Here is a 25,233-nt window from a genome sequence, read left to right as displayed (position 1 = left end):
ACCTCTTTCCCCAATAACCTAAACCACACCTCTCTCTTGCAGATTCGCCAGAGCGTGTGGAGACGTTACAAGTGTCACTGGAGCATGGTATGAATCCCAATAACTTAACACAACATACAGCACCATACATGGTCAGGTTTTAGACAGCAGAACTGTCCGCTACATTGCATATACTATATCGTAAATGTTCAGGATTTAGACAGTAGAGCTATACCACTGAATCACAAATAATGTAATGTACATGTCAGGCTTAGGCATCTGAGGGATCCCCTAAAATGCTCATACTAGATACCAGGAATCCAAACCTAACCTGCTGACAAAGACTAGTTATCAGTCTCATCTTCACTGAACCACACAACCAACACGGAAGTGAAGAAATTCCACCAGACAGTTCTAACAGGCTGCCCCAATCCATTTATTGTACTGCACCCATTACCTCGCTACCAGATAACGCTCAGTGCATCTTGCCCCACCACTTGTACGTCTCATTTATAAGAACCCTTTTTTCCACGACTCACCACTAAAGTCTCCTACCACTTTACCACACACACACACACACACCTAGCCCACCCCCACAAAGGCATTGTAGACATACCTGTTGCCACATAAATATGAGCACAGCTATTAATAATCTCACTAGCTCGATTGCAGTCCCGCTAAGCAGCTAAATAGACCCAAATCAATGTAATCCATTACATCTTAGGCTCTTCCCTTTGGATAAAATTTCCCCAACAGTCTCTGCCAATCCAATAGAAACAGAACAGCACTCAGGTCTCAGGAACTTCCAACTTGCACTCATCCACACCACCAGTTTCACAAGTGCCTCCCCACTATTAAGCTAAGAAACGCCCCTCCCCCATTGCTTTTTGTTGCCCAGTCACGCACAGCTTGGCCAACAAACATAGCTTAAGGGTGCTATCCAAGACCACAACATGTGGGTTTCATTGGGATTCAGGGACGCTGTATTTTTCCTGATTCCTAAAGTGGACTCCCGCCCTAGGGAGCTGGCATCCATTGTGAGGACAGTGGGATCCAGGGGATTGAGAGTAAAGGTTCTGATCTAGATTCCCATGCTGTAGGTACTACTTATGGCATGACCTAGACCTTCACATCCAACTCCACTGAGCTCAGTTTGCACCACCTGTGAATGTATGAGATACGTGTGGATGGATGTGGAGACTTGCCCAGGGGATCACAAACCCATATGCAGCCATCAGACCCAAAATCCTGAGCCAATATTGTGCCAAAACATCATGCTGGGAGCTCAAATGGTGGAGTTTTTGTGGTAGGTTGTCCCCCCTCCTCCCAGGGAGAGACCTATCCTGTCGCAGTGTTCAAGAGGGCTTCTATGAACTGTAGCATCCAAGATGGTAGTAGAGGAAACTTCATCAGATTGCAGAAAATAGAGCTTGTTAACAATGTGCTCTTTTCGGACACACCATTTCAATCAGTCTCTTGTGAGGACAGCTAGAGTAGCCGGTCATTGAATTAAGTGAAGGTTGAGATACCCATCTTGTGTAGGCTTCCTGCCAATGTAACCAACATTTAAGTAAAACTGTGAGAGCCAGTCGCAGCCCAAAAGCGAGGAATATAAACTGGAACCAGCACATGCCTTTCTCATTTTGAGGAATTTTAAGTCTTTCCTCTTCATGTAGGGAGGCATCACATAGCTCTAGGGATGCCAGCAAGTCTTCTCTCAATGTTAAGGGGATAAACGGCTGGAGCGTCTCCATTTTGAATATCATATTGACTATGTCCACTACTGCTCATTGAACTGTTTCAGGTAGAGTAGGAGCCAAAAGACCCTGCCGCCTCACGAACTAAAAATATGAGGGGGTAGAACAGTTTACCCGTTAGTGCTCTGGTACTGGGGCTATAGTGCCCTTTTGGATGAGCTCCTAATTTCTTTCAACAAAGTTGTTCTCTTTGATGACTCCTATGGTTTTGGGGTTGTTTTTATATCAGTGGTGGGGCGGCGACTTTGATTTGATTCAGTAGCCTTTCCTCACCATGTTTGTGAAGGTTTCACTCCGATTCTGGGTTTCACATGGTTTGCTTGGAACAGAGTCTTCCAATAACCCTTGCTACAAGACGGTCTGGAGTTGGAAAGATGCACTCTTTTTTTCTCAGGATACCGGAATGTTTTCTGTGTAATTAGTGTTTTTTTTATTCCAACTGGTCTCTGAATAGAATCACTACCTGGAAAGGAAGTTTCAAGGTAACTTTTTCTGAGTTATGTTATTTACCCACTCTAGGGTGAGAGCTGCTGCCCAAACCCTGTCATACACCAAGTTTGGAAGTTATGTCTGCGGATGCATCATCTTCAGCAAGGCAACACAGTGTTCCAAGTCTCCTATCCTTTTATAAAGAACCTGAACAGTGCCAACAAGGGCATATGATATGCATGAGTCATACATGTTGGGTCTCAAAGACAAGTGGACACAGCATCATTCTTATTAGGATACCATGTTCTTTATTATCTACAGGGTCTCTGACCGCTGCCTGCTCTGATGGCATCACATTAGGCTGGCTAGTAGTCCATTACTAATGCTAACGCCACTTTGTCAAATACTTCCTATTTGTTTTATCTAGGAACTGTTCCGCCGAGGTAGATGAAGAGACACAAAAGCGAGAGGTGTTCTTGTGTAATCTGCCCATTCCCTTATATTCAGAGTGAAGATCTTGTCTTAAGGTATCTCCGATATCTTTTTAGGTATGTTGTCAGATCTGTGGCGTTTGGCCTTTAGAGGTTTTCAAGGTGATAAGCGAGAGGAGTAGGAAGAGTCTATTAAGTAACAGTGGTCTGTAGAGTGCCACTTTGCAGAGTGCTTTACTTGCAGGGTCATTTTGTCAGATAAAACTGTGAGCACAACACTTTATCAATAAAATACTAGCAGCGCAGAGTGAATGGACCCTCTATTATGTGAAATTGTAGGGCCAGGGAGCATGCACCAATTCAGTGCTACCTGTAAACCCATTGATATGATATATCAATAGTTGAAAATTTCAGTTCAACTCCCGGTCTCCTAGGGAGTGGCTGATTCTTTATAATAGCTGAACGATGCTCAGGACCAAACTAAATAAATTCTATCTTGGCTGCATTCAGTTGCAGTTGGTTAGAGGCCATCCATTCGCTGATCTCTTGAAGGCAGTCACCAATTTTGGCCAACGATTCCTCAACCTTGTCAAATGCAATAAACATTTTAGTATTGTCCGCATAGGATTGGAAACTTATTCCATGACATCTCAAAATTTCCATAACCAGTCGAAGATATAGGTTGAAGAGAAGTGGCGACAATGATGAGCCCGGTGGAACCCCACAATCCATGGTGCATGGATCTGACGTAAAGGCTCCTAATCTAACACATTGTTGGCGCCTTTGCAAAAAGATTTAAACCACCGAATGGCATGCTCAGAAACCTTCATAACCATCCTTAACCTCTCGAAGAGGATAGTATGGTTGACCGGGTCAAAGGCGGCTGACAGGTCAAGCATCACCAAAAGTGAAAGCTTGCCCTGATCAGCCACCTTCACTCTGATGTATGCAGTGGTGCAGCCCCCACCCCTCCACCCCTTTGGGTTTGTTTCCTAATAACCAACTAGGACACATTTAAACATAATGTATCACACATAATGGGCAAAATGTCTGCCTCTCCTGTAGAAGTTAGATTTGCATTGCGCTGTGTACTCTCTCCAGGTTCTCCAGTGGTAGCTTCTGCCTACTGTTTGACGCCCGTTTTTAGCTCCTGCTCATTGAATCTTAATTTCGAACTCTGTGCTGCATTGCCCACAAAGCAATTGACAACCCAGGACTAACATTTCTGTAAGAAAACTCCATCTACAGACGAAACACAAACCTGAGCTCTTGCAATGACCTATGCCCTGAACCCCTGCCCCACCACTCCCACTATGCCAAAGGAGAATAGAGGGAAGCCCGATGCTGAAGAAGGCAATAAGAACACTGCTGTTTAATAACCCAGCACAAGCCAAATCGGTTTACATTTCATTTATGGGTCCAATCCCACGGTTGGGGTTGACCCGGTCATACTGATCTGAAAAAAAATGCCCCTTTTGTGGGCAATCTGCAAAAGAGACCTTGTATTAGGAGGGGTTCATACAATGGACATGCTCAGAAGGATTGGTGGAAAAGTGTGCTTGGTCTCTAGAGCCGTGGTGTCGGATGCCTTTGGAATTAGCATAGTGGCCATGGAACGGCGGGAGTGCATGAACGGTTGGTGTGCTTGGAATGCATGGAGTAATCACTACAGGTAGCGTGGACTCAACGGATGGAGTTGAATAGACAAAGCCGCCTGAACAGACTGAGTGAATAAAACAGATAGAATAAATGGTTCAGATTTGCACTCGATCTCAAGCACCAACTGAAAACCACCATATGACATCACCACACTTACTCTCTTCTATACATCACCACTCAACTAGAACACAGCGATACTATGACGCATTCGGTATAGTTGTTCTCATACCAACACCTGCCGCATACTCCCCATCATCCTAACTAAACACTGCTGGCTGCACTCCCGCCAGCCTAGGTGTTCTCCTCAGGCCCAACGCAGCCAGAATCAGTCTGGTATCACCCTGCCAGAACAAACACATACTCCTGATCTCCACCAAACACCACACCTACTGCTAAGAAGCAGCTATAATACGAGTGCCACACCTGCTGCACACATCCGGTGCTCACAGGCACCTTATGACTCTCTCCCTCCCTCTACTGACTTGAACTACGGTTCCCGGGGGCGTTCAACCTACCAGCGCCTTGAGATCATACCAATGGTACATAAGGCGCTATATAAGTGCAAAAATAACATAACATAACATATGATAGGTTATTTATAATTCGCTTAATACCCAGAGGCCTCTAAGCGCGGACCCGGGGGATCAAACCTGTGTTGCTCTGTGTCATCTTGCTTTCAAGGTAAGCACGTTGCCCCCGAGCTATCCTCCCGAGATGAGCTCTCGTACATTTAACGGTGACTCACCGGTCAAAAAACACTCCATGATGGACAAGTTCAGGTGAGCTACTTCTTGTCCCCATGCAGTCCTGAGCCGGATACTAAGCCAATTGCTGATGGAGCCCCAAAAGGTGTGTAGTACCTCAACCCCTGGCCAAGCCCCAGAGGGGGAGAAATATGTGCCGGGGAAACTGCCCAATCACCCCACACCTGAGAAGTAGGATCTCACGCAAATAGACTGGGTGCCTATACAGCAGGTACCACCATTAGGTTCTGTCCAAAAGACAGGAAACGAATCAGGAAGTTGGAGGTTTTCTGGGGGGTATTCTCATACACGGAGAGCAAATAAAAAATATATATAATAGAGTCCTGTTAGAATAATAGTGCCTTGAGAATTAAGTAATGGGGAAAGGAAGAGAGATGTGGCAGCAACTGCTGTAGACACTGAGGGAGTGCCAGAGAGTGCTGTTGACTGTGAGGGATGACTGGGCATGTCAGCTGCTGGATTTTCAGAAGACTCTTTTTGAACGTATTGGAACGTGCATTGGATCACCTTTGGAACGTTAACCACGCCCCCAGCCTGCCGGCACTTCTCATAGGCACACGGGCACACACACCAGCACGCGCGCACAGAGAGAGTGCTGTTGGCTGTGAGGGACAACTGGGCATGTCTGCTGCTGCGCCGAAGGATTTTCAGAAGAATTTTTTTGAACGTATTGAATCACCTTTGGAACGGTATTAACTCCTTCGGCAGATACTTATAGAGCTTACATTGTCATTAACTTGTGTTTTACACTTGTAACATTTGGCGTTTTAGTTTAATGCAAACCCTTTCTGTCTTTCTTTAGTTGGCCATGCCCCCAGCCTGCCAGCATAATTCATAGGCACATAGGCACGCGCAACAGCACACGTGCGCACCAGCACGCACGCGCACCAAGGGAGTGCCAGGTATTGTGGTTGGCTGAGGAGCGGGGGTAAGTGGTAATTGCATTGGGAAAAGTGTCTGCCTTAAATGTTTCACTGATTGAAAGGAACATTTTTAAATGAAGGACAGTTTCTGCCACAAGTGTCTGCCTTTAACGTTTCATTGACTGAAAGTAACACTTGGGAAAGAAGGGTAGTCTCTGCCACAAATCGTGGTCACAAAAGTTTTATGGTCTGAAAGCAATACTTTTGAAAGAATGAAGAAGAAAGCGGCGAGTAGCCGAAAGGACATTTTGGAGGCACCATTGGTTTTCACTTACTGAGGGCAATAGCGATGCTTCTTCCGCCTTCACTAGAAAATGAAGTTGAAGAGGATAATGATGGGTCAATTGCTCAAATTTCGAGCAGCCTGCTACAGGGGAAAAGTGAAGCAGGGGCTGTGTTGTCGGTATGTTGTCAGAACCGCAGGGTATTTTAGGAGGGAGGGGGGAATCAGGAAATCATACCAGTGCATTCACAATCCCTATATGAAGAGTCCTTGAAGAGAAATAATGTTGGGGTGTAGCTGGAGAACCCCTAAGCGCAGGGACGGGTGGTGAAAGTAAGTATGACTATTCACTTTTGGATACTCCCCCTATATTTGGCAGCAGGGAAATTACTTTGTTGGCCATGACGGAGCACCCTCAAGAGATGGAGACAGCCTCATTGAGTCTGAGGGGGAAGATCAAGTTGAAGAGATGGGAAGGGAAGGCATACAATGTTTACTTGGGGATAGGAAATTGAATCAGGGTACGGCCTACAGGCTACGGTGGAATCCTTAGAAGGAATGAAAACCGCTATTTTGAAAGAATGAACGATTCAATCAGTCTATCGAAATGAGATTTCTAACGGTTTACTAAAACTAAGCAAAGCTCAACTGGAGTGGATGACGGCATTACCCAAACAATTGCTAAACCCTACTCATAAGTTTGGGGATAATAAAAGCAGGGGAGCCGTGGCCAAAAAGAAACAGGAGGATATGGAGAGGAAAGGTGAGGTAATCCTTATACCCTCAGGGCAGCCAAGAGAACTGCAGATGGAGAAGGCGAGGAAGGATGCATTTATAATTGTGGGATCATGAAATTCAAAAAATAGGGCAGAAAGAATCCAAAAGATTAACACTGAAACTGATTTAAAAATCTCTTAAAGCTTCCTCGCGCAAATGTATCTGTAATATGGTTATACAAGATCTGGATGCGGCTACCAGAGAGGGGTTAAGCCATACCAAGTAGGAATTCAAAGGGGAATGTAAATAATCGAGGGGAAGCAAAGGAAAGAGCACAATGTAGGGGGATGCAAAACTATTCACGACTCAGGCTGGGTGTATTGATAACGGATATAGAGATATATGTGAAATGGTGAGGTAAGACTGGCTGATGGGATGAAAAACAAACAGATTGAAACCCAGCCTATTTTAGAGGAAGCAAATCAGAAGACAATTTAAAAGCAATCCTTTGAAATGTTCAATAAAGCTATGCAAAATCACTTTGTGTTCCCAAACCCTCTTTGTAACAACCAGTACCTAGGCAAAGACAAATTCACAAAACCTTATTGTAATAGCCAGTATACAGGTGGTGAAAACATAACTGAGGGTGAGGCTTTAGTGATTAGGACTTCTAGTAATCAGAGAGGGAGAAGGGAGGAACATTCTCCGGGGCCGTTGGTGGGGCAAGGTAAGAGTAGAGGTTAGCTCTAATTCAGGTGGGTATCAGCAGGGGGACTTCTGAAGGATGGGAGAAAGGACATGATCGAAGGAATGAGGGAAAACACAAAGGAGGAGGTGAAGTATCCCAACGGGGGTTAATTGAGCTATGGGATCATATTTTTTCCAGAGGCCTCAAGGATCACTCTGACCTATCTATACGATGGGGGTGGTGCCGACTCACTAGACAAAATGGGTATTCTGGCAAGCTTTGAAGAGATCCCAGCGTTACGACTAATCCCCTCGGCGGACGTCCAATTGGTGGATTTTATTCATCCTTTGAGATATGATTATGTAAGATTGGTGATTTATTCCCCGCTGGTTCAAAATATTTTGCTGAAGGAATCAGCTAATCGCCAAAAATTGGGGTATGATATAGTGACATTTAATAATGTGGGGATGACCTGCCAAGAAGGGGCATTACAGGGGTCGCAGGGGAACGGGAGGATGGATGAGGGAAAGGTAATAAGTAATGGGCAAGGAGACACTTCAAATGATGTCCCGAATTGGGTTGGCTGGCTCTGACATTAAAAGAGTCAATAGCGCAGCTTAGTTTAGAGGGCGCCAGTCCACCTTTCCTCTCGTGGAATATTAGAGGGTTCATAACATTATTGTCCAATAAGGAGGTATGTGTAGGCCTGGAAAAGTATGATCTGATATTTCTCCAAGAAACTCAGGCCAGAGGGAAATTTTCATTTGATGGTTATGAGGTGATGATATGAAGGTCGCCCAATTCTAAGTGGTATTGGATGGGTGACTGAAAACTTGGACGGTATATTAAAACCAAGAGCGAGTTGAGTGAAATCTTACTTACATGACTCTTCAAGTGTAATTCGCATACTTCAAACATTTGTATGGCAAGACTCCTTCAGACTGGCTACTTTGGATGTCAAAGCGTTATACACGTCAAATCAACATAAATGGGCACTTGCCTCCATTGATTTTGCCTTTAGGAACGACTCTGCTTCAGAATACTTACAAATTGACATGCTCAAAGAGATGCTACAAATAACCCTGGACTCTAACCTGTTCACTTTCAATAATTGTTTGTATCAACAACTCAAAGCAGTGGCAATGGGGACAAAATATGCCCCTGCAATGGCTAATATCTTTATGGGCATGCAAGAAGATCTTTCAGTGTATCAGGACCCATGCTTGGACAACAGAGTCAAACTATGGATAAGATACATCAATGACATTTTTCTGATTTGGGAAGGTCCTGATACTCTGCTTAATGAATTCATTAATAGACTCAACCAGAACCCATTTGACATAAAATTCACTGGAGAAAATAATGCTCACCAAATCAATTTTTTGGACCTCACCATCCATGTCCAAGATGATCATCTGGAAACATATACTTTTCGGGAGCCAACCGAAGTCAACTCCATTTTGCATGCAAATAGTTGTCACCAACGTGCAATGATTCAAAACATCCCTCTTGGGGAATATATTCGAGCAAGATGCAATTGCAAAGATGACCACAAATTCAAAAGGAGTGCAACCTTCTAAGGAATCGCTTCAAGAAAAGAGAATACCCGAACAAATGCCTGCAGAAGGCTTTTGAAAAAACTGAAAATCTTCAACAACAGATTACTCTAACCCCAAAATCCAGAACAGATGGGAAACTGATGAAAACAGCATTTGTAACTCAATTTAATAAGGACCATCAAAGAATTAGTAAAACTTTACAAAAACATTGGTACTTACTTCAATTGGATGAGCATTTGAGCATTTATGCCACTATATTGAGGACAGACCAATCATTACATTCAAGAAACAAAGTACACTTAAATCAATCATTTTTCCATCATTGTTACCTGATTCAAAAGAGGAGATACAACACACCTGGTTGACTACAAATCAACCAGGCTTCAGAAAATATGGATTCTGCACAATGTGCAAATTTGCAAGTGACAAGACGAAAGAACTTGACGGTCCAAACGGTAAAATCATCAAAATCACACATATAATTAACTGCAGAACTAAGTATGTGGTCTATATAATAATCTGCACTCATAAGAAAATGTACATAGGCAGCACAAAAAGGGAGCCGAGGACTAGGATTCGGGAGCACCTGATGAAAATTGGAAGTTAGGATTCAAGTTTACCGTTATCCATGCATTGGCAAAGGAATCACCAAACGGATGATACGACCCTAATCAGATTTGTTGGCTTACCGCATGTTACACTAACTAAAAGAGGAGGTGATAGAGTGAAAGCACTACGCCAAGCAGAAGCTAGACTAATTTGTCTGTTTAACACAACTGTGTTAGGCTTAAATTTTGATACTGAAATGGCGTCGTTCCTGTAGAGATACATAAGCAGGTTACAGCATTTGTACTTCAGTCTCGAATGTATTATTGTTGTATAACATCACCGAATATTATGCAAGAATATCAGTTGTGTGTGTTTTTTAATTAACTGTTACTAATCTGGGAATGAATATTGCAGCTATGTCGCATTGCAACTGATTGCCTACTACCATTGATTATACTGACTAAGAATGTAACATCTTTTTGAGAATAAGCAAGTTATTAGCTTTTTACTAGGGAGATGCGACTGTGTGCTGACTTGGTAACATAAAAGTTTCCTCTCAGACTGTCGCTTTTCAAGCACTGAAATATCCACAATGGAACTAACACCTTACTACCACATTGAACGAAGTTTCAGCATTATTTGTTAATGCCTCGTCAAAACATTACAAACAGGGAGACAAGATGGGCGTGAGTATGCCTTTAATACATTTTGCTTACATTGTTGTCGTCATGGCGACCTTTTCGAATACGGGAAACAGAGCCTAAAACATGCACTCTAGGGTTGGAGTCAGTGACTTCTGTGCCCCAGTGTACGATCTTTTTATATGTCACACGATGGAGCATTAGTACGTAGATCAAACCAGTAGGAATCCATTCCGTGCGCTTTTAAACAATGGCGGATGTGGCGATGCGTCACCATGGCAACAGTTAAATAAACAGTCCCAAAATGGCGCTGGCCATTGCAGGCCTAGCAGCAAGCCAATGTGTATGACAAGAGCAAGTTAAAGTAAGTGTTAACACTTGGCTCAACCTCGTTGTGCACTTTTAGATTAAACAGTATAAACATATGACCTTTAGAACACGCTTTTGAGATACGAGGTCCCCCTGTAATCAGGATTAGTTACCGATCAGTCTTTCAACATGGACAGTTAGGCATGGTGGACTGAAACGTGTCTCTATGTATATACTTAACTCCTGTAACATGAGGACAGGGTCTAATGGCATTCTAAAACCAATATTCCATTAGAATCACAATGAAAGGATACCAGTAAAACGAGCGCATGAGAACAAGACTAAGAATTAAAAAGTGACTCCCACAGAGGGTACGTTGTTGGTGCATTGCGACACAGCGATTAATAATATTATGCAATTTGAATAATTGGGACTAATGGAAACATATTTATCTCTCCCTTTTTCTTGTTGTTGTCTGCTTGGTCGTCCTTTTTCTCTCCTCCCACCTTTTACTTTGACTTGTTCAATGCATTATTTTATTTTGTTGTTTATTTTACATACCCTATGCATTCACTCCCAACGCCAACCCTCTGTCTTTGGTGATACAATGGTTTATGGATTTGCTTGATGTTATGGACAAATATCCATGTGCATTTTTTGTTACTTTATTTTCATTTCACAGTGATCATTTAACATGGATGCTTTACGTTGCACTGGGTTGGTATTTGTTGGAAAAACTGTATGCCCTTTCCATACATTGTTTTGTGTTGTTGTGAACTGTATTGGATAAATAACTACATAGGCAATTCATTTTGATAAATATTGAGAAGTTAATGCATCAGCCCTGATTTGAGAAAGGCCGAGGAAGGCCGAAACATGTGTCATCAACCAACGGGCAATTTATTAAAAATACGTATTCTATAAACTGGGCGCAGAGTCCTGGATCTTCCTTTAGTGTCTTATTATTATGTGATTAGTTTACCAGCCACCCAAGGGTTGAGGGGGAAGGCCTAAAGGTGGGTTAGTGGTGGTTATCAGACACGGCCTGAACAAAGAATGGAGGATTCAGGATATTATAATTCTCCTGTGGATTGAGGTAAAAGAGGAAGATGTAACAACTTATGTGCTCCTAATAAATATCTATTGGTCGTCAGGGCATAATCTGTGCACAGTTTTGGAAAGTTTAAGCAGTTAAATGGAAGAATGATCTTGCAAGAACCCAGGGGGGGGAAATACTGTTAGCAGGTGATCTGAATGTGTTGTGTAATATGGAATGGCTGGACATATTCGACTACCATGTGTTGACCCCAGGGCAAGTGCCAAAGCAAAAAGAAAAACAGATGTATGGGTCTATGTGGTTAAATTATGCTGTTAGTTGGGGTCTTACCCTAGTCGATAATGACTCACCCACTTGGTCAGCTAGGGGATATTCATCAATAATAGACTATGGGCCTCATTACGAGTCCGGCGGTAACCAAGCAGGAAAAACCGGCATGTTACCGCCGGACTCGTATTACCATTCCACCTCTGTGATTCCCAGAATTATCGGGGCACTACGACCCCGGTGACCCGGGAATTCCGGAGGAGGAACTGTGTAAGTCCCCATTCCCATGGAGCCCCATAGGACTGGGGATGGGGACAATGGAAACACTGGTTCCGTCTATGACAGAGCCGGTGTTTCCATGTCCACCTGCAGGCGGGTGGTGTTAAACCCGCCAGGTCAGACCTGGCGGGAGCGACACCTCCCGCCTGCAGGACTCTTAATTAGCCGGTCCGGAACAGTGATGCTGGACTTTGATCAAACCCCCCTAGAATAAAAAATGGTTACATATTCTGTGGGTCATTTCCCTGTTTATTTGGAAAATAATTTGGTAAGGTGGATCCTGGGGTTGGGGTGTGTGACGAAAAGTGGAATGAGAGTACTTGATAGGCATGCTTACAATCAGGAGGTAAAAGAAAAGAAAACAATCCTAAAGAGTGAGATCAGAATTGTCTTAAGGGGGAATGACGAGGATGAACTGAAAAAAGAAAGAGTTTGTAAATGAAAGCAAAACGTATAAGAACTGGATACAATTTGTGCGGGCAAAATTGTATCAAAATGATGCAGAGATCATGTTAGCTGCCCTCAAGGGGAACAATGAAACAAAAGTGGACCAATACAAGACCTTTCTAGAATCTGGTAAATCGGACAGAATAAACACAATCATATCTAATGACTAATCCTATCTCAGACAATAAGTGGGTGTTATACTTCGAAAATATATACAAACTCCCGGATAGGGGTGAGTCAAGAGTTTTTTGCCAGAGTGAAAATGACATTTCTGATGAAAATATGGTTATCTGGGAATCTACTGTCAAATTATAGGCCGATATCTTGGATCTTTGAGAAGTTGCAAATAGTATAGTATTATGGGAGTAAGCATCATCTTGATAGTATCTAAGCGCCCCCACCAGGAGAGGTATAGTGGAGACCATTTGATGTTAGATCCTTGAGGATGCCCAGTAGTGTTTCAGTATTGAGTTTGATCGTATTAGGGATAGTTGGGGCAAAACGAAGACCTAAATATTTGACAGAGCTACTGCACCATTTGAGGCCAAAAGTGACAATATCATGTTTAAGGCAGTATGGATTTAGGGGCATAATTTCTGATTTCTGCGTATTTAATTTATATCCTGGGACCGGACCAAATGGCAATACAACACTGAAGAGGTTGCGAATGTGAAATTTGGGGTTTTTAATTAATATAAGAATATCGTCCGCATATGCAGCTATTTTATTTATTGAAGCACCGACTTGAATTCCCGGGATGTTTTTGTTAGATCTTATTAATTCTAGAAGTGGTTCAAGAGAGAGGATATATAGTAATGGTGACATATATAGTAATGCGTTCCTCTTAGTAAGGGAAAAGAGGAGGAAGTCTGACCATTTAAGTAAATAGCGGATTTGGGGGCAGAATAAAGCAGTTTGACCAGTGAAATAAATTTTTCACCGCACCCATGCCAGCGTAGAGTTTGAAACATAAAATTCCAGTCAACACGATCGAAAGCTTTTTCCGCATCTAATGCAATGGCCGCATAGCCTTGAGTGTCTTTTTTGTCATTGGCTGCAAGGTTGATGGCGTTTAGTAGTCTTGCATTAGAGGATATATTACGTCCTTTTACATAACCTGTTTGGTCTGGTTTAACTAGACTTGGGAGTGAGGATTCGATTCTATTGGCAAGCATTTTGGCAAAAATGTTGCTTTCAATATTGATTAGGGAAATGGGTCGATAGTTGTTAGGAAGAGTAGGGTCCTTGTCAGGTTTTGGAAAAATGATAAGCAAAGCTTCAGAAAAGGATCCGGAGGAACATTTTTGTGAAATGAAATATGAAAAAAAGTTTTTTGAGCTTAGGTGTTAAGGATTAAGAAAATGTGTTGTAGAATTCTGTGGATAGTCCATCAGGGCCGGGTGCTTTACCTTTTCCGAGGCCATGGATGGCTTTGGTAATCTCAATAGAAGTGATGTGCTTTTCTAGATGAGATAGATCAATTTCAGGGTAGGTGGTTCTACTGATGTTGTTCAAAAAGGAATCAATGTTTTCTCTGGAAATGGCACATTCTGGAGTATATAGATCCGTATAACATTTTCTAAAGCATTCCAATATTTCATCAGACCTATGATGCATCTTGCCCAATTTATCTTGAAGGTATCTTGATCTTGGTTTTCGTTAAAGTATTGTTGAATGAAAGTATTGATGGATTGAATAGATTTAGGATCATTTAAAAGAAAATTGTTAAGTTTCCATCTGGGAGAACCTTTGTTCATATCTGTAAGGGAGAAGGAAGTGATGACTGGAGCGTGGTCAGAAATAATGATATTGGCTATCTTGGAGTCTATAATGGATCCAGATAGAGTCTTTGTAGCAAAAATATAATTAATATGTGACAATGTGTTGTGTGGGGGAGAATGGAAAGTATAATCCAAATGTGAAGGATGAGATATCCTCCAAGAATCAATTATTCCTGTTTCTCCTAGACATTTTATAAAGGATTTGTGAGTTGTGTTGGGTTTAAATATGCAACTGGATTTTCGATCCAAAAAAGGGTCAAGAACCTGATTGACATCGCCACACATTATCAAGTTGGTGAAGTCATTTTTCAAAATCATTTGTTTGATATTATTCCAAAAGGAGGGATCTGGTAGTGTAGGTCCGTAAATATTGAGAATTGATACTTGTGTCGTGTTAATTTGCAGTTTTACCCAAACCCATCTGCAATTTGTATCTGCATCTTGGGCAAGGATTTTGTAGGGTTGTTTTTTACTAATAAGTATAGCAACACCATTTTTCTTGGATAAAGCTGGGCTAGCAACAACCTCCTTCACCCAAAGAGACTTGAGTTTCATTGTTTCTTTGAGGGACAAGCTACTGTTGGTTTAAATTTATTCAAGTGAGATAATACTTTACATCTTTTCATTGGATTCTTGCAACCCTTAATATTCCATGTTATGCATTTAAAAATCATTTAGCTGGAGGAGATTTGATATTCATACACCCTATAGCTATCATACAGAAATAAGCATATACCATTGTCATTAGTTTGAAATTATGTTTACACCAATATTTGTACAGAAGGAAGGAACATTGGGGGTCAGGGAGGGGAGAGAGGGGTTTGATCACACCTTGACGGGTAGTATACCATGTCGAATGAATAATTTTAGAGATCAAACAGGACATGGGATAAGGAGTGAAAGGGAGATATATATACTGGATAGGAAACGCCTACCGGGTCGCTAACTAGGAAAAAGCGACTACCTGTGGAAGATGGACCCAAAAGAGCGCCCACCCCACATAGTAAATATCAAAGTAAAATCATAGCATTAGGTAATTAGATACTTACGAGTATAAAAGTCAATTGATGGAGATCCAGTTTCAAGTAGTAGATGAAGTTGAGGCCGCCACTGGAGAAGAGGTGTCCATATTTTCATTTTTGATGGATTGTATGAAGAGCCTTAAGTCAGCGGGATCATCAAAGACTGCAGAGCGTCCTACGTATGTAACTTTAAAGGAGCAAGGATGGAATAAGCCATATCGGACATTAAGTTGTTTAAGAGCAGGCCGGAATGCCAGAAAGACTTTTCTTCTTTGTGCTGTACTTCTAGCAACATCTTGTGAGATATATAACTTACTGCCGTGCCAGATTAGAGATTTACGTTATTTAACTGTGGAGATGATAAGTTGCAGTTGAGAGTATTCCAAAAGGTAAAATATTAGCGTTCTTGGTGGCTGACGAGATGAGGGAGAGACTGAGGGTTGGCCAATCCTATGGGCTCGTTGTATATTAAAAGTAGTTTCCAAAGGCAAATGTAGTATGGCCGGTAAGAATTTTTGTAGGAAGACAATGGGGTTCGTGCCCTCAGCTCCTTCAGGAAGGCCAGAGATGCTTAGGTTATTGCGCCTACTTCGATTTTCCAAATCTTCATTATGCTTTTGAAGTTCTTTAATGGATTTCTCCATTTGTGCTACCTTAGGCGATAGATCTTCAAGCGCGCCAATTCTTTTCCCTACCTCTTCTACTCTGTTAACAACTCCCATCCACCTTTCATCTAGTTGCTGTAACTGAATATTTGTGGTTTCCATGAAGGGTTTAAGTGCCCTGATTTCAGCAAGAATGGTTTCAATAGCTGCTGGGTCTGAGATTCCACTTGGAGGTGGCGAGTCACTTTTGGGTCTTTTCAGAGTGGTTGAGGAGGCAGTAGCGTCTTTGATAGATGAGCCATTTTTTTGGTTGGTTTTGCTGGTTGCCATATTTGTGCCGAAGTTGACAAATATAAATTGTTATGGCGTCTAATTCTTTGTAGAAGATCTTTATGCTGATTAGTAGTATATAATTATTACTTCCATATTATTCTTAGGCTTTACTCTGTGCTAGAGAGACCAAAACATGGAAAGACCCAGAATAATAAGGCATATACTACTGAAGATTAAGTTTGATATATTGTGTAGGGCTGTTGACCAAAAATAGAGGTTTAAATCCGTGGGGCTGTAGAAGTACAGCAGTTTGACGATTGTAAACCAGTCAATTAATACAGTATTGGAAGGTTGCAGCAATGAGGCGTGGCAGTGGTATGAAATTTAAAAGCGGCGCTTAGTATTTGCAGAAGGGAGACTTAATAGCTTGTTCAGTATTATGGTTTTAAAACTTGGTTTGCCTTTGAAATGTGGCTTAAAAGCCTGTTCACTGTTCTTGCAGACTCCATTTTGAGGTGTAAAACTAATATATCCTCTCTTATTAATCTGACTTATTCTCTCTTTTTTTATTTTATTTTTTATTTTTTAAATATATCTTTTTGCTTCAGTATAAATTAGCATAATGTAAACAGTTCGCTTTTATAATTATTATTCCTTACTTTTATTTCTTTACTAGTTTCCTTGGAGTCCAGCTGGTGGCGCACTTGTGAGGAAGTGCTGTGCTTTAGGGCCCAGACCGGGGAGTCAGCTGATGTAACACCGCCGCGTCTCTCCTCACGTGAGGCGGATCGCTTTCCTGGATGCGTCCGATGCGGAAGTTGGAGAGTGGAGCCTGTCGCGTGTGAAGCCGTTCTACACAACGGCGCCGTGAAAGAAGACCAACAGGTGGAAGCGGAATGTCGGCAGAGCTCAAGAAGGAGAAAAAGGTAAGTTAAACGACGTTAAAGTTGACCTAATGCTATTATATATTAAATATGAGGTGGAGCCGCTGTCTTAGGCTGCCATCTTGCCTCGGCGCCAAGCCACGCCCCCCCTTATCCATCTTCATAGGGACTCAAAAATGAAAGTGCGCCTGAACTCTGGGGGTTTGTTGTCTAGGGACTTTAAACCCTACAATGGCTTACCTCAGGAGTGTATTTTGGGCCTGACCCTGTACAAACTTTACGTTGCAGATGGGGGTGCGGCTCTGGATCATAAAATCGCTAGTCTCCCCCAAAATTGGGTCCTTAAAAATCAATTGGGCAGCATATGCAGATGATTTTATTCTGGTCGATTCAACCCCTATTGGACTGCAAAGGTTGATAAACGCATTTGGAGAGTACATGACCTCAATTGAGCTGAAAATTAATCCATCTAAAATGGTCATTTTGAGAAAGTGTAAAGGTCATTTAGTAGAAATTATCAAAGTTTAGATGGTACTGGGAAAAAACAGTATTATCCATTAAAGATAATATGCAATATTTCGGATACCCAATCATAGCAAACCACATTCAGAAATTGAAAGTGGCTGGGATGACAAGACAAATAAAACAAATAGATAGAAAGTTTGGAAAATGTTTGTTTTCACCATGCCGTGAATATAATAGACTGAAAGTGCTACCGGTAATTTGTTACGGTCTTGAATTGTTTCCAATGTGGTTTACATCAGAGTTAAAAGTAGCTGAATGTATGATATTGAGGGTGGTATTATATAATCTGCTGAAATGTGTCCCTCTACAAGTTATTCGTTATGAATTGGGCTTGCAGTCTATTGCCAGCATAGTCCCATGGAGAAAACTGGCGTTGCTGAGAAAATCTTATAGTAGTCCAGAGGGGACTCAGTACAACCTATTGGGTGGTACAGACAAAGTTGGCTTGGTAAAGGACCTAAAAGCAGTTGGTATGAAAGCTTTGGAGAAATAAGGTTTGTCGGTTAGCACTCTGAATTCCAACCCAGTAAAGGTAAAGAAAATAATTAAGAGTCGATTGGGAAAAGAATAGATTAGAAGTGTTGGGTTTTCAGCTCTATGCTCAAGTGGTGTCACCGCAGAAGGGGCCGGGAGTCACGGAGAACTACCTTGTAAAATACTGTATTAAAATATTAAAAATGTAAGGAGCGACATAATGAGATTTCGTCTGAATGTGATGAAAACAAATCAAATAAATTACATTCAGAATCCTCTGAACGACACAAAGGATGGTTGTAAATTTTACAAAATACCGTCCAAGTTGGAAACCCTGTTACACCTAGTACTGTTATGTCCTGCACTTCAATCAATAAATGGGTATCTTATTTCAAGGATTATGTAAATGTTGAATGGATACCTCAAGATGACTTCTGGTTAAATATATTGCATGGGGACTTGATGTCCTTAAAACTGAGGGTTATTTCTTTTTTAAAGAGAAGGTAAAATGGAGTAAGGCATTTTTAAACAGTCTTATGGCAGGTATAGTGAACGCTTATTGTAAAGGAAAAAAGAAAGGAAAAAGAGAGATTTTCTTTTTGTAATTAGGATTTAAGGTTTTATTGAAAGTAGAATTGTAACTGAACTAATTATGTATGTGTGATAGTGTATGGAATTAATGATATCTTTTGATTTCAAAGAATTCATTTTTTTGTTTGTAAAGGATTTTATAAACTGTATACAATAAATAAAAAACTGCTGTCGACACTGCAGTGGTTGGCTAATTGGTGGTGACTCATCTTTGAAATCTTCCTTCCCTAAGAAGAGTGAATGTTGGGCGATAAGAAATGAGAGGTATACCAAACAAGCTGCATGCTGTGTAAAACAATTAATACAATTTTTCCTGACAGTGAAGTTGTAAAACGCAGAGGCTATATTTTAGGTTACCATTACTTTGTATGTGGTACCTGTAGTCTTCCACACAGGATGGAATATATAAAACTACAATCTTACTATAACGATTTATATACATCATCGGGTTGATTGAGTATGTGATCTAGGCACTTTTCAAATCATCCCTCTAAAAAAGAGATTTTTAGCTCTTGAACTCAACCACCCTCAGACTCCACCGCTCAGGTCACACCCCCATTCCAAGAGGAGGTATGCTCTAAAAGTACATTGTTTAGATTTCCAGCAAAAACAATTTACACACACCCAAGATGTGAAATAACTACTTCCGTAGATTTCAACGGGATAACTCGCCCAGCAAACCTGCCTCACTCTCCAACAAAGTATTTAGCTCCATTGGCTTCAAACAGGTCATTGTTCACCAACACATCTGAGTTTACCCGAGGTTATGTTGATATTATGATGTGGGTATGCCATAGGACGATCGCTGGGCCTAAGTGAGCAAAGCCTAGCTAAAATTAAAGGAACTTGACATACACAAGGAATTATAGATGGGTAGCCATCAACTACGGAGATATGTTCCACTGAGGCATAGCGAGTAAAATCAGAGGACAACAAGAGCAATACCTTTGTTGTTTTTGATGTTGATTGTAAACCGGATATCAAATGCACCTCAAAAGCTACTCATCTACAATTGTATTTTGTGCATGCTACCTCCTACACCCCTTTGTCAACCTATGTGATGTCTTTTATGGACTAGCATTGCAGGGGGGTGTAGAGTGGAGCCATGCAGGACTACACACACAACATAGAAAACATCAAGGGCCTCTTTACAAGTTTGGTGGTGCGGGAATAGTGGTGAAATCACAGTAATGTAATTACTGCCAAATTTCAAGTTAAAGTAGAGATAATACCTCCATAGCTTACTGGAGGTTTTATCTCCACATTACCTCCAAAAAGACTGAGGATTTATCACGTAAGGCAAATCTTCCAAATCCCCAATTACCTCTTTTGGACTCCAGTGTGGTGTGCCACCCCTTTTAGAGAACAAGAGTCCCTCCGAGGGCTTGTGCTAATGTCACATGTCTGTGATCATGTGACTTACTGATTAAAAGGGTGAGCAGTTTCCCTCTCATCACTCGAGATCAAATGACCCCTGCATGCCGTGTTGTTATTCCTGCAGCGGGATGCTGGCGCTGCGTAGCAGGCAGATGGGCCTTCCCTGCATGGCCCTCCAATAGGACAGTGCCCCTGCTGGGCAATGCTGTACCTGATGTCCCATAAGTTCAGCAGAGACCCCCTCTGGGCAACCCTGCTGGTGCGTGTCAGGGCCCCTGCCGGGCAACTCCGACTGTGTTGGCCGTGATGGCCTGGATGCCACCAGGCCCTCGAAGCACCTGTATGACTACGGGCTGACAGGGTGCCCCCTGCCAATGAGCGTCAGTTGGTTACCCCCAGCAACTGTGTGTCGGACACTGTGCCCTGGGTCCAGGACACAACATCCAGGAACAGGATCAACCCTGCCAATCCCCAAATAGTAATTACTCATATGTGTTAGTGGCGCAACTGGTAAAGGAGTATGGTGGCATTTCCATTGGATATATACCGCCAAACCTTTAATGAGCTACCAAGTTCTCTCTCTCCTCACCACGCAGCGCCATAAAAAATAAAAATAATATCTGACAAAGCAGATGCTGTGTCATTATAACAGTTGATTATGACTTCCATAATCCTCTGAAGTGACATCACAGGGGGAGGATATTTCACTGGGAGGTGGAAATATCTGACAATAAAGGTTTAGGCGAGGGTTAACAAGAAGTGAAACAAAACTAGAACGTGTGTGCATGCAAGTTTGTAGCCAACTTGGTGCCCAGTGCGAAACACCAGAATACACCCCCCGACTGGCACACATCACTCCCAAACTACACCTCTGTGTCATGCGACAAAACTCCTCCTCAATATGAATAAATAATTGCTCAATAAATGAAGCTGGTTTCATTACATTGTAATGAAAGTACTTGGAAGAATTCTAATGTGAAAAAACAGCTGTTGCTGCCCAAGTAAATGGGTTTTCTGTCACCTGCTCTTAGGGAAGGCCTTGCCTGAATGCAGTTTCAAATTGTCCATACTGGCACACTGCGGTGTGACCAGCCTACCTGGGTTTTAGGGCCAACTGGCCCTGTATTGCAGGTGTTCTGTTCGTACCACCTCACTTGTATTTCGCAGGGGCAATAATAGACTAACCTTATGAATTATTATTTTTTTGACGTTTGACGGAAGGTTATTATTCCAAGATGGACAGTCTGGTACACTCTTATTGTACTATTTCAAAAAATCTCCATGAGAGTGGGAAAGTGGACAAATAGTACAAGTGAGGGTTCTCGTATGCTTTGCATTAAATCACAGAGCATTTCAGGACTATAACACTGATCAGAGATCTCTATATTGGATAAACAAGTCTGATAAAAAAGGATTGTATGTTTGAATCTCTAAATTCAAAACAAATCCATGGCTTGGTGTTCACATCACTGTTCACAACACTCACCCTAACATTAAAATGTTTGTAACCATAAACCATACATACTCATTTGGACAGCTTACATTTTTGGATGAGAGTATAAAATTGCTGCAACATCGGCCACTGAAATGGGGAACAAGGGCTCTTGTGCTTCTTGTTTCTGAATAATGTTAGATGAGGAAGGGATGGATCTCAGTGTGAGCATGCCCAGCCCCCAATACAGAAACATCTTTTGGGAATTATATATATATATATATATATATATATATATATATATAGACATGACAGAATACTGTAGAAGAGAAACCGAATAAACAATGCACAGAAAGGCTTGTACCCCTTACAAAATTTAACCTGACCAGTAATAAACTGATGAAGCATTTTAAACAAAACTGGCTTCTAATGCATGGTAAAGGGTCCACAGTGCCAAAGCCACTACCTCTTCACTATTACGCAGGCCTTGGGGGTTACTTATGCAAAAACTAGCAGGCCCATGCTTTATCTAAGAGAGCTAGCATTAGCATCTCTTATTAGTGCTGGGCTGCACCTAGTGAAAATCATGATGTGGCAGTGTAGAAAAGGCGTTTGACTTAGTGGAAATACAATTTGAGGCAACTTATTGGATTGTTTTATGCATTTAAGTGTGGGCATAATATGGCATGCTTGTCAGAGCCACATACACAAAAGGTTCCAGTGTTCTATTGTATGGACATTGCACACATCAGAGAAAAACAGGCAAACGTGCTGTTACGTAAGGGAGTACCACGTAGATGCCATTAATCAATGGGTTGGTGGCTTGTGCAGCGCACAAAACACTGCTGCACATATCAATGTATTGATTTGCCATGGACTATTGTCTGCATGGTGATACAAAATGACCTCTACTTTTGCTAATCAAAGTGCCGTGACACTGAGTTGCCATCTTGTGTGCGTGCTAGGCAGTGGCTGGCTTGTTTAGAAAATTAAAAGCCCTTTGATGCTGATGGGATGCAGTTAGTCCATGTCCCAAATCAGCAACTAGAATACTTAGCAAGAAAATGAATGACTGTTATCTTACCCAGGGATACACCACATGTAACTAAAAAGTCATATAAAAAACCGTTTTTGTGTGTCAAATAAAGAGACATGAAAATAAAGAAAATAGTTTAAAACTTTGAAGAAAGCATAGGTTTGGTCTGATACTTGGTGCTGGCCTGGTGAATACAAATGTCCATATTCAGTACTTAACACTGAAATGTTAAGTACATACAAAAAAATAAAATAGTTGTTAAATGAGCTATCATTTATAAATTGCCCCACCTGAAAGGCTGTCAACACAAAGAATGAGAGGCATAGGCTGTGTGACTCACGAGCATCTCACACGCTGTGTTTGGAATATGCATTCATTTGCATATTCCAAACGATTTGCAGTCATCCACAAATCGGCAGAGAGAGGTCAGCCGGACATCTCGGGAGGACCCGCCGGCACATCAGGCTGCTTATTCTTTTGTCCGGCAAGATCAGAGTCAGCTTTCTGGGGGGTCCATTACTGCGCCATACACAAATCGGCCAAGCTTCGTTTTTCCATTTTTTTTCTTTACTCAGACAACTTTTAAATACCACAGGTTCAAGACGGATTATGTGGGTGCTCGAACCTAAATGTATTAACTGGAAATTCTGTACTGCAGGTAATCAAGGGAGATCAGAACTCGCCAGTGCCTCACCTGCAAAATCTCAGTAAGTAAGCGTGGCTTCCGCAATAAGCAAGCACCATATTCTGCTTGTGCTATCTCTGCCTCTGGTGCCTCTCGGCTGCACGGCGGACGTCCAATTCACTGACACGCTTTTCGTCCACGGCAACGCGATGTTATGAATGCTGGGAAATGTAGTCTATCCTTAACTGGAAAGCTTTTGAAACCTCGAAGTATTGTTGATATTATTTTTTACCAATGATAACAATATTATTATTATTTGTTTTTTTAACTTTGGGTGTTTTATTTGTAAGTGTAAAGCGTTATGCAGCGCACCCCACGTAGCTACTTAGAATGGGCTGCCCTGACTCCTACCCATACCTTTGCCCTAGCCAGGGCCAGCCAAAAACTACACCAGTTAAAGAGAAACGTTACGTGTAAATCTTAAAGCAGCATCTGGCTCGAGTTTGGGAACACGGAGCCGTGTAGGGGATTATACTAGGACGAGAAGTTCTGCATTGGACGCAGGATGAAGTGCGTTCCTTGCACCCCTCTGCCCTCCAGCTATGAGTGCCTTACATAAAGAAATGTTACACTGCATAATGTCAGTTTCATCATTGGTGGCCTATGGAGAGTATTGGTATCCAAGTGTATGCACCAAAGTGACAACGTGAACTGGGCCTAATGCATGGTGCCCTTCCATTTGGAAAGCAACAGCCCTAAGACACACACGCTCGTGACTTAACCAATCATCTTTCATTTATTCCCATTTCAGTGAACATAAATATTCCTGTTTTGGTCATAATTAAAAGCAACTTCACACGTTATTTTGATTCGTCAGATCATCATCTATTCAGTGCAACAACTGGACTTAAGTGTTCACATTAAGACTCCCGCAGGTAAGACCCCGTTGGATACAATGGTTTGCGGAGGATCACAGTCTGGCGAAGCTGGGATTTGTGGACAGTGTGCAATATAGGGAATTTACCACATATCTTCTCGGATCTAATTGGTATGAATATGTGTTCATGTTTGGCTTTCCAAGGTTCTCTCTTATAAAGATGACTAAATAAGTTTCAAGGGTTAGGACAAAAATATAAATCCATATAGAAATGTTAAGAAAAAGAGTATGATTGTAGCTTTACACCCCACCCCCCTCAACACTTGAATAGAACAAAACAAGTTCCAGAATTAAAAGTAATGTGAGCCTAAAAATGTTCTTTAGGTATTGCAAATGTACTTTCAATCCTTAAAAGCACACAACAAAGATACCAGGATAAGATCACCTGCTTGTAGTCAGTCATTGGTTGACCCGGGCACGCACGCGTGTGTGTGCGCGCGTGCGTCCGTTTGTGTGCGTGCCTGTGTGTGTCTATGATTTTAAGTCAGGTTAATTGTCTTGACATAAGGAAGTTAGGAACAGATATGGATATTTAACTGGAGTTTTATGTGGGCTTTCAGCAACAAAGGTCCCCTTCAGTTCTCATCACCGAAGAATTAACAAAAAGGTGAGTATTTGTAATGCCAAAGTGAGAGCTCTGTGTAAATTACTAGCAGAGAGGTTTCCAGTAAATCTGTTGCAGGCATTCTGTGATCGCTGCTGCTCTTCTGGCAAGGGTAGATAAGTAGGCGCTGAATGTAATTTATTCCCAGCCCTGACAATTCCAGATTGTTTAAACTAGACCCATAGAAGAGCGCCCAAACCACAAGGTCAAAGCCAATCCCTGGTGTTAAGCAGGTATGGGCCCTACCCATCAGGTGCTCTGCACAGTCAACCACGACTGTGAACAACCTAAATCAAAACGAAAGCTTGGACCAGTCATGCAAGGAGTGGCTCCGCTCCACTGCTGCTTTTGGTTTTACTGCACAAAAATACCCAGACTCACTTCAAGTG

General features: G+C 41.9%; 1 protein-coding gene across 2 annotated transcripts in view; it reads right to left on the bottom strand.

Annotated features, from left to right (window-relative positions):
• The window catches only part of LOC138513761 (pseudouridylate synthase 1 homolog), a 244,011-nt gene extending 220,551 nt beyond the window's left edge, over positions 1–23,460 (bottom strand). For both annotated transcript variants that reach the window (XM_069628849.1, XM_069628850.1), the window contains exon 1: positions 23,373–23,460. The gene's annotated coding sequence lies outside the window, so the exon portion shown is untranslated. The remainder of the gene's footprint in view (positions 1–23,372) is intronic.
• Positions 23,461–25,233: the final 1,773 nt, after the last annotated feature.

This window comes from Ambystoma mexicanum, chromosome 12 (genome assembly GCF_040938575.1).
Source record: "Ambystoma mexicanum isolate Mex_15411 chromosome 12, UKY_AmexF1_1, whole genome shotgun sequence".
NCBI lineage: Eukaryota > Metazoa > Chordata > Amphibia > Caudata > Ambystomatidae > Ambystoma > Ambystoma mexicanum.
Note: the sequence above shows the minus strand (reverse complement) of the source record. Positions and strands in the feature narration are given on the sequence as shown.